General features: G+C 39.2%; 1 pseudogene; it reads left to right on the forward strand.

Moving 5' to 3' along the window:
- The window catches only part of LOC102875848, a 56,674-nt pseudogene that overhangs the window by 15,153 nt on the left and 32,899 nt on the right, over positions 1–8,622 (forward strand).

Raw genomic sequence — 8,622 nt, forward strand, 5'->3', positions numbered from 1 at the left:
ATGCAGAGGACACAACCCTGCTCGCTGAAACTGAGGAGGACCTCATGCACTTACTGCAGAGGGTCAAGGACTGCAGCCTTCAATATGGACTGAGGCTCAATGTCCAGTGCTGTACTAACAGAAGCAAATAATATCCCAGCCTATACAAACCCAATATCTAAAAGAATCGTTATTGTTAGGTTGTTAGGTGTCATCAAATGGAGTATAACCCATAGGGACCCTACGAGTAACAGATCTGAACCCTCTCCTATCCTATGTCATCCTCACACTTCCTGACACATTAAAGCCCTTTGTGGCAGTCACCATGTCGATTCACCTGGTTGACAGTCTTCCTCTCATTTACTGACACTTCACCTTTCCAAGTATCATGTTCCTCTTCTAAGAGTAGCCCCCCCTCCTAGCAACATGCCTGAAATATGTGAGGCAAAGCCTCATGATCTTTCCATCCAACGTGCACTCTGGCTGTACCCGCTCCAAGATATGTTTGTTTGTTCTTTTGGCAGTCCATGGGATATTCCATTTCCTAAACAACATGCCTCTGGAAACTCTATGAACTTTGGTAAATGACAATAGTTATAAAAAGGCTTCAGGCCTTTTGTTCCTAGGGTTGCTGAGTCATACATGACTTGATGGCAATCAACAATAACAACAACAACTCCAGCACAGCTCAAAAGCATCATTTGTCTTTTATCAGCCTTATTCATTATCCAGCTTTCGGATCCATTGCAAATGATTGGAAAGACCATAGTCTGAGTCAGATACCTTAGTCCTCAAATGAACATCATTATTCCTCAAAAATTTGGAGAAGTTCCTAACTGCACACTTCCCCAGTGCAAAACATCTCCTGATTTCCTGACTGCTGGTATCAAAGGTCTTACTTGTAGGTCCAAGTAAAGTGAAGTTGTTGGCATTTCCATATTTTTCTCCATCTATCATGATATTGCCGATTGGTTCAGTGGTAAGAATCCAATAACTGAACTGACACATACGTGTTGTACCACTAAAAGCGAACTGTAAAGACAAGCCTAAAAATATCATTGCACAAGATACCCTTTATAACCATAGGTGAGACCCAGGGTGGCACAGCCTGATGGGGTCCTGGATGAGGGTATTGGCAGAGACAGGGGCACATCTGGGTCCTTTGTGCTGGTTCTTAGCAATCGCCTGAGGGCTGCTAGTATCCAGGCCTATATGGACCTCCTTGTTGCCTGTGGACATATGCTCCGGGGCTCAGGACGCACTGTGGGGCTACAACTTCCAATGGCTGCAGAGTAAGGAGAAAGGACAAGAGAGAACTCAGTGCTACCAAGAAAGAAGAGTTGGAGTGGAGTTTGCATTTTAAAATGGAATACTAGAGTGAAAACATCCTAAATTCAGAGAAAGATGGATGCCAAGACACAGGGAGATCTCTAAGGAATGCTGGGTCCACAGTTTTGAAAGAAGGCCAGGACCTTCTCCAAGAGACGACAGGAAGACAAAGCCTTCTTTTAGAGCTGGCATCTGGTTCAGACTTTAGTCTTTTAAATTGTGAGAGAATAAAATCCTCTTATGGTTTTTCTAACAACATTAGATGAGTAAGAAAATGAAAACAGGTTATTTATGAAAACTCTCCCCAAATAAAATAAGTACTGGAAAAACATAAATGAATGTTCATGAATGAATGAAAATCAGTAACTTTGTCATTTTGAAAATCAGTAACTTTGTAAACTTTCACTAAAAAAAAAAGAAAAACTACAGTAATGTCAATTGAAATATTGAATAAAGTAAAGATACAAATTTTATTATTTTTAACTTTATTTTAAATACGACCTCTCTAAATACTGAAGAGCAATGGTGTCAGTCTAGATACTAAGGTGCACATGAGACAGGCCTTGCAATCACTTGCTATGGATCAGAAAGCTGGACAATGACTAGGGAGGGTAGAAGAATAATTATGCCTTTGAGCTGTGGTGCTGGAGAAGAGTATTGAATATACCATGGAGTGCTAAGAAAACAAACGGGTTCAACTTGGAGAGGATGAAGCCAGGCTGCTCCTTGAAGGTAAGGATTCTGGGGCTTCGTCTGACATACTTTGGACATATTGCAAGGACGGACCAGTCCTTGGAGAGGGACATCATGCTTGGGAGGGTGGAGGACAGCGCAGGAAAGGAAGACCCTCTATGACGTGAATTGATCCAGTGACTAGAGTAATGGGGGTGGATGTGTCAGAGACAGTAAGATTGGCACAGGATAGAGCAGGGGTTAGGGCTGTTGTACATAGGATCTCTATGAGTTGCAGGTGACTCGACAGCACATAACAACAACAAAAATATAAGATATTACAATAAAAGAATTGTCATTAATGTAATTAATGGCTATTTTTTCGCTCCTGATGACATAAGAATAAAATTTTTAAAATCACTATAAAAATCAGCTAATTTCTAAGTTTGTTAGATACAAGATATACAGTCAGTATAAAGGGGAAGTGTGAAATACCCACTGATGACAGCTCCCTTCTTATAATATACTTAAAACTGATTTAATAAGAAAAGTACAAAACATTCATGAGAAATAATAAGAACAACTATATAGTCACACTATGGAATTGAAAATAAAATATGAACAAATGGAAAGGAACACCTCTGATATTGACCATTAGTAGTTTAAAGGAAATTCTTGAACAAACAAGAACGTTGAGAGATTTTAGACATATGTCTGGCAACAATATGCGTTTTCACACTTCAGATCCCACTCTAACACATTCCATTAGCTACCCATTCCATTTTCCCCAAGTGGTTGGATAAAGTTTATAGGTGTGATGGTAAGCAGCCTTTACCATAAAAACTGACAATTCTTTGTGGTTCCCCAAAAAATACAATTTTAATTATATGCCTGTAACATGTTAAGACCAAAGAAATACTTTTAAAATTGCATAAATGATAAGAAACTGTGACAAAGTTTCTGAAAGTAAATTCTGACATTTTGGATAAAATAAACTACCACTTTGTAGGGTGAGAGACATGAAGATAGCACAAGATTAGACAAAGACTCATTCTATTGTTCAGAGGCTATCCATGAGTCCTAATTGACTAGAGAGAACTCCCCCCAAAAACTGCTATCACATGCTGTACTATTGACCAAAAGGCTCGCAGTTCTTGTCCACCAGCTGTTCTCTGGCAGAATGGTGGACACACCTTCTTTTAATAGATATACAGCCTCAGAAACCCAATGGAAGATCATCAGGAGTCAGAACTGATTGGGTGACAGAGAGTACCCTGAACATTGATGGTAACAAAAGTACCAGCTCTCCCCAACTGTCAAAGATAGATAGATAGATAGATAGATAGATAGATAGATAGATAGATAGATGATAGAAAGATAAATCTTTTAAAAAGTAATCCTAGCAGAAGTTTCCATTTTTATTGAAAACAACCTTAAATTAATATGAAAGAACTAAGTCTGAGTTTAACCAAGAATGTATAAAAATAAAGATTACCAAAGAAAAAAATTATCTTCTCAAATATTCTATTCCACATACAGCCACATATTTAAAATAAAGTATATATTTAACATGAAATAAGAAGACATCAATTTTTTTGCACTGGGTAAAGAAGCTTGAAATTTATTAATATATGATAAATTTTTTTTCCCATTTAGTGGGAAAATTCCTTTTTCACTAAATTAAGGAGAAATGACTGCTTTTGTATACTGTTGGTCTTGCTGAAAGCTGGTGCAGACCACTTTAGGAATCAGCCTGAAGATATATAATCCATCTACTCGGGCAATCTTCTTCTGTGTGATTAACAGCCTTTGAGAAACCTCTGGAGGGTCAGTACCCAGCAACAGCAACATATAAATAGTCTTTCAACTCAGAATCTTGACCATAGAAATCACTCTCTTAAAAAAAAAATAGGTCTGTGAAGCGATTTTTCTTTTCTTTTAAAGGAATGGGGCTATAATCTTGATCAGATTTCCAGGGAGCTGATGACAACATCTTTTCTCCCACGAGCAGGCTTGTGAGTTGAACAACTGCCCTTCCAGTTAACAGCTGAGCTCTTAACCATTGTGCAACCATGGCTCATATACTGGGAGATGTTGCTTTTGTTGTTATTAGGTGCTTTCTAGTGAGCACGTTTCCTAGAGATCCTGTGAACAGATTTGAGCCCCGTCCTATCCTGTGCCACGCTCATCAACTCTGACGTCCTGAGACCACTGTTGCAATCACTATCAATCTATCTCCTTGAGAGCAGTTCACCCTTTCACTGAACCTTCCTCTTTCCAAGTATAAACTTTTTCACTGACCCTCCCCTTTTCCAAGTATAATGTCCCGTTCTAAGGAACATTATTATTGTTGTTGTGTAATGTCAAGGTGGAACCAAGTCATTGCTGACCCTCCAGTGGCTTTTCAGAGACAGTTTGCTGTCTCTGAAATTGCTGGTAGAGATTACCCATCCTTCCAGACTGGACCATCTGGTGACTTCAAACCATGTGCCTTCAGGATTGCAGTGCAGCTTCTTGCTATTAGGCCATCAGTGCCTCCTAATAATATGCCCAAAGTATGTGACAGGAAGCTTCACCATTCTTGCCTCCAAGAAGCATTCTAGTTGTTCTCTACAGGACATTGTTTGTTGTCTTGGGTTTTTTGGCAGTCTGTGGGATATTCAGTACTCTTCACCAATGCCACAACTCAAAGGTATCAGTTCTTCTGCCGTCTTTATTCATTGTACAGTTCTCAGATGCACAGCAAATAAGTTTAAAGATCTGGGCCTGAATCAGATTATATCTGTTCATGATGCATCTAGGATATATTTTAAAGTGTGTGTGAGTGTTTGTGTGTGTGTGTGCGTGCGTGTGTGTGTGTGTGTGCAGGGGAGAACAAGCAAAAATTGCTGGCAAATCTTCCTTCACTAAAGGAATTTGCATTCATCAAAACACTGAATTATCAAAAATTCACAAATCTATGTTTCCTGAACTCTGTTTCTTTATTCCCTTAATCCTTTGCCTATTCCCTTTATTCTCCAGTTTTACAGGATCTTTCTTTGATCTCCCTCCCCATTAATAATGACTCTTAGTCCACTGAAACACAGTCTCTGAAAGACAGAGTAAGGTGCAAAACAGTGCAGTATATAACATCTGGGAATCAAATACGCTTTTGAATATTAAAAATTGACTTTTTCCTCCCCGCCCCCCCTCCGCCCCTGAATAATAGTTTGTGCACTACGGAGCTTGAATATGAGATGAAGTAGCTTGCAGTTGGCCAGACTGTGAAGAAACAAGGACCTTGTACATTACACAATGTATCTGGCTCAAAAGCTCATGCAATATGCAGACCCTCTTCAAATATGAGGTCCTGTGGTATGCCTGTGCACACTATACATCAATCTCCTCATGGTTCTCTTTTAGGAAAACTCACTTGTCTAATATCCAAGTGGGGACATCATTAGATGGTGACTTTTGGAATGTTGTTATTAGGTGCCATTGAGTCAAGTTCAAGTCATAACAACTCTGTGAATAACAGACTTAAACCTTGTCCTATCCTGTACCACCCTCATCATCTCTGACACAGTAGAGCCTGTTTCTGTATTCACCATGTCAATCCTCATTGGGGGTGTCTTCCTTTCTCTGACTGATCCTCCATCTTTCCAAGCCTGTTGGTAGGTACAGTGAGGTGTTATTTATGCCTCCATGGTCTGATTTACTGCTCCAAGCCTCATTCTTGTGCTCAGGTCAGATTGTTTACTTTCCCTTTCATCCTGTGAAGGCCAGTTGCTTTGACAGCACACTTCCTTCTGAGCATTTACGTCAACAAGCTGATGACTACCATGCAGTTGGCGGAGATGAGCTCACGCTTCTATCGCTTTTCCACATTTACAAACAGAAAGTCAAGCAGATCCTTTCCGTTCTTGTGCTATATTTATTCTTCGCACTTTGCTGAATCCTGGCAACATCATAGAACCAGGCGATATTTTGCTTGGATTATGTGAACAGCCACCCTCCGAGATTCTCATCTATCTTGTTTGTTACACTGTGGTGATTTCTGTTCCAAAAATTCCATCCAATTCATAAATGACCTGGGTAAACCCATCTGCCAAATGACAGGGAGATCTGAATCACTGGTGTTTACTTATCTTTGAAGTTCACATTTAAAGCAATAATTGCTAGTAAAATGATACTAATATAAGCACAACAGACTTGTTTTCTGAGTTAAGAAAACTCTTTCAAAGAATGTCTCTATCTTGAAATCAGTGACATGTACATATGTAGCTGCTTAGACAGTTTTACCCCTATTAGACTTTCAAATAATCTTAAAACGGTGTCTTTTTTTTAACAGATTAAGTTTTAAAATGTTCATTTAAAATATATTTTTTTAAAAAAGGAAAAAAAATGGTTATGTACAAGTTGCCTTTACAGTGGTAACATGTTGTTGCTGTGAGGCTGAACACTGCAACACTGATGTGTCAAATGTGTTAATGGTTGGCTACCCAAAGCCGACAGAGAGTGGGGTGGAGCTCCCAGATTAAAACAAGCTTGGAAGCTGGAGTGGCATCCACTTCTGTGATAGCTTGCCTCCTGAAACCCTGTGAACCTGGAGAGAGGATGAAAGATATCCAAGTGTTGAGGACCCTCCTTCATAGGGCCGCTATGAGTCGCCTGCGACTCGATGGCACTTAACAACAACAGTCTATAAAAGTATTGTTAGGGAGTGTCAAGTTTACTCTGACTCATAGAGACCTTCATAACAGATCAAAATTTAGCTGTATCTACTGAGCCATCCTCAAAATCTCTACCATACTCAAGCCCATTATTGCAGTCACTATGTCAAGCCATTTTGTTTTGGTTCTTTCTCTTTTTCATGGACCTTCTATTTTTCCAAGCATTTTAACTTTCCCCAAGAATTGGACCCTCCTGAAAATTTGCCTTAAGTATCTAAGTTTCACTGTCATTGTTTCTAAGGAGCACCCCAATTGCACTTGTTTCAAGATAGACTTGTTCTTCTGGCAGTCCTTGGTATATTCAATTCTCATCACCATCCAGGGAGCTCCTCCACCAGCTGATCTGAGGGAAAAAGACAGGCAATGTTCTCCCATGTGATTTACAGCCTCTGAAAGACTCCTAGTCCCTGGGGGATCAGCTATGAGTTAGTTGCAAGTTGATGGCAATGGGTTTTTTGGTCCTTTTATTCACCAACATCACAACTCAGAGACATCAATTCTTCTTCAACCTTCTTTATTCAATGTCAAGCTTCCACAAACATTTGAAGCAGTTGCAAATTGCAGAATGGCTTGGATCAGGTGTGTCTTGGCCTTTTTAAGCTGACATTCTTGCTCTTTAGCATTTTAAAAAGGCTTCCCAGCAGATTTTCTTAATATCTTTCAATTTCCTAACAGTTAGTACCAGGGTGTTGATTGTAAAGGTATGCTTTCTTTATCTAAGGTTCCTTTTAAGAACTTGTACATGGGCTGGTGGTCTAGTTTGTGGACAGTTTCACTACTAACCCAAAGCTCATACCTTTTTTGGTTTTAATTCACCACTTGCTATGTGGCTTTCTCCTCAGAAATCCAACTGTGTGTCAAAAATTCATCAATTCCAATCTCAAAACAAATGGATTTAAACTTTCTTTCTTTCCTTTTTTTGTAGGTTTTCTAAAATGCTTAGCAAACTTGTTTGCACTTTCACTTTTATGTCTCTTCTCTTTAGAAAGAGTATCTTTCCAATATTCTATATTCATAGTCTTTCATTGGTTCTGATTGCTTTATAATAAAGTTCTCATCACATTATTAAATTTCATGATATAGTTGTTTTTTGCGTTGGGAGTTGTGTATGTGTGAGTAGGTGTATCTACTTTGATTTTCACAACAATCTTGAGAGGCAGCATAGCTAGAGAATGTGTATAAGATATATATCCTCAATGATATGGACTATCACAATGCTTTTATCTATGGGCTAAAACATAGCAACAGTTGTGAGGACGGTACAGGACTGGACAGCGTTTCATTCTATTGTACATAGGGTTGCTATGAATTGAGCCAACATGATAATTTGATATAACTGGTTCAGATTAGAGGCTTTCTGGCCAATTCTAAGAAAAAGACATCACGCTGATTATGCTGGGAACAGTAGAGGGTCAGGGGAAATGATGGATTGATACAGTTACTGTAACAAGGGGCTCAAGTATATTAGATTGTGAGAACAGTGCAGGATGGTGTAAGGCAAGGGTCAGATCTATTGTCCATAGGGTTGCTATGTGTCATAACTGACTTGATTTCACCTAATAGCAATAATAACATCTATACACAGACACACACATACACCACCCCCAACCTCTTTATGTATGATGTTGCTGTTGCTGTTGTATACCATCAAGTTGAAACCAACCCATAACTGATCCTCCTGCTGGTTTTCAGAGGCAGTTAATCACACAGGAGAAGACTGTCCCACTTTCTCCTGTGGAGCTGCTGGTGGCCTCAAACTGTGTGTCTTTGGGATTGCAATACAGCTTCTTGCCACTAGGCCACCATATATATATACACACACATACACACATACATATATATACATATACATATATATATATATACATATATATAGTTGTTGTTGTTGGTATGTGCCGTCGAGTCGTTTGCAACTCATAGCGACCCTATG

This window comes from Elephantulus edwardii, unplaced genomic scaffold (assembly GCF_000299155.1).
Source record: "Elephantulus edwardii isolate Elephantulus edwardi_28Jun2011 unplaced genomic scaffold, EleEdw1.0 scaffold00007, whole genome shotgun sequence".
NCBI lineage: Eukaryota > Metazoa > Chordata > Mammalia > Macroscelidea > Macroscelididae > Elephantulus > Elephantulus edwardii.